A 2,199-nucleotide genomic window follows, 5' to 3' on the forward strand; every position below is an offset into this window, starting at 1 on the left:
CGCCAACACCTTCTCCCCCTCCATCGCCAACTACACTCCCCCTTCCCCCTCCCTTTGCTCCCCCTCCTCCTGGAATCGCGTCGTCCTCACTTGGTCTGGCTCCTCCATCGGTCGCCAATTCGACCGCATCGCTGCCATCTGGCTCGGTGGCGTCGAGCTCCTCCGAACCTGCACCGCTGAGCCTACCAAACGTGGCATCTTCTGGGAAATCAAGAAGGATGTCACCCCTTACTCTTCCCTCCTCCGAGAGCCCCAGCTCGTTGCCCTCGAGCTCGGCAATGTCGTCGATAGCACCTACACTGGTATCTTCCATATCACCCTCACCCTCGACTTCTTCTCCACCTCTTCCTCCCTCTCCGGCCACCCCCCTGCAGATCTCATCGTCCCCATCTCTTCCCCTTCCCCCTCCCCCCAAGGTTTCTGGTTCAAAATCTCCAGTGAGAATGACACTGCCTCCAAGTCGTTTCGCCTTCCCACCGATCTCTACAAAGCAACGCTCGAGATTTACTTGTCTTTTCACGGGGCAGACGAGTTTTGGTATACCAATCCCCCCAACGACTACATCAACGACAACAACTTGACGGGTGTACCGGGAAACGGGCCCTTCCGAGAGGTGCAGGCTTTCCTGGACGACAAGCTGGTCGCTGCTGTTTGGCCCTTCCCTGTCGTATATACGGGAGGCATCATCCCTCTTTTCTGGCGTCCTGCTGCAGCCATCGGAGCATTCGATCTACCCACGTATGAGTTTGACGTCACTCCCTTTGTGGGCTCTCTTGTGGACGGGAGTGAACACACCATTAGCTTCAAGGTCAAGGATGCCATAGGCATCTGGTTAATAGATGCAAATCTTCACCTCTGGCGGGATGTCAAGAGCAAGCAGACCAGTGGTGGACTGCTCACATATAACGCCCCTACGTATTCTCCCATGTCGAGATCGCATTTTACAGGCTTGGATGGGACTGTTCATACCACAGCAACCCGATCCTTTTCGTATTCGGGCTATGTGGTTTGTTCCATGGGCAATGTCACCGTTTCCTCGACCTATTCTTTGGCTTATGCCAATGTTCTCGGTTTTGAGAACAACACTGCCTTACAGACAGTCACTCAAGCTATTCGCACAAAAGGCAAGGTCCTTATTAAAACGCCAGCAAAAGTTTTGTTCGTGCGTGAAGCTAATTCCTCTTTCCCTTTCGAGCTCCAGTGTTTCCAATATTCAGGGATCAATAACTCTCTCAATATCAATTGCAACCTCAGTCATTCATTCGATGAAGAGATTTCAACTGACTCTGTTACTGGACGTGCGTATAGCTCTCTCAAGAACAAGCAGCAATCTCAAGGTGAAATTACTATCATAGACAACTTGGTTACAGCGGGAATAGGGGCTTTACAGCAACAATATAGATTTCAGGGTGGCCACGGTTGTTATAAAAGGATCCTCAGCACTAAAAACTACACAATTCTCCACGACTCCTCGACTAGAGAATGTACATCTATTGGTTGATATGGATGCGTATCCCTTTTGTGGGATGGTGCATTACGAGGGGGCAAAGTGGTTGCGAAGCCCATTTCCCAAGTCATTGTGATTCGATTTACCCCGTTTGACAAGAACATTCCTTCTTATGCTTTTCATAAGATCTCCAAGCTGTGTTACAACTTGTCAAGGCAACGGTTTGACATTCTAACAAGGTGACAATTAGAGGAGGCTGAATAAGAATTGCATGCCGTGTGTGTTGCTCGCAGGATTGCAGTTTGATGCTATGTAGGCGGGCTTGTTAAATCTAGGTTCTCAGCCACAACTTGGATCTCCTGTATACTCAAAGTACTGAGCTCTTATTTCTTCAACTTCTACCATGCGACTTATTACTTGCAATCAAAGACCCTAGCATCCACGCATAAAGCTTAGATATCTGGGAAAGCTGGACTTCCGGGCGATGGGAATATGCAGTACTCTATCCTTCCGTCAGAAAATATTGTAGGGAACGGTAGCGACAGATAGCCACTATCAAGTCTATTAAAGGAGACACGGCTAGAGCCCTGCCGCACCTGGTAAGGACTCTGTGATTGCTGTGAGCTTCTACCAAACGTTTAAAAATTCGAAAGCGAGATTGCCCAGCTTTAGATCTCCATAGATATCTACGTAATTTTGTTTTTCTTTGGTTGTTTTTTTGCCTTCCGGCCTTGGGAATGGTTGTTCAATTT

General features: G+C 48.8%; 1 pseudogene; it reads left to right on the top strand.

Annotated features, from left to right (window-relative positions):
* Window positions 1–1,721, top strand: part of LOC147902717 (peptide-N4-(N-acetyl-beta-glucosaminyl)asparagine amidase A pseudogene) — a 2,141-nt pseudogene extending 420 nt beyond the window's left edge.
* The last annotated feature ends 478 nt before the right edge of the window (window positions 1,722–2,199 follow it).

The sequence above is a fragment of the Dipteris shenzhenensis genome, chromosome 4 (genome assembly GCF_047967505.1).
Source record: "Dipteris shenzhenensis isolate YYH24624 ecotype China chromosome 4, Dip_SZ_1.0, whole genome shotgun sequence".
Classification (NCBI taxonomy): Eukaryota; Viridiplantae; Streptophyta; class Polypodiopsida; order Gleicheniales; family Dipteridaceae; genus Dipteris; species Dipteris shenzhenensis.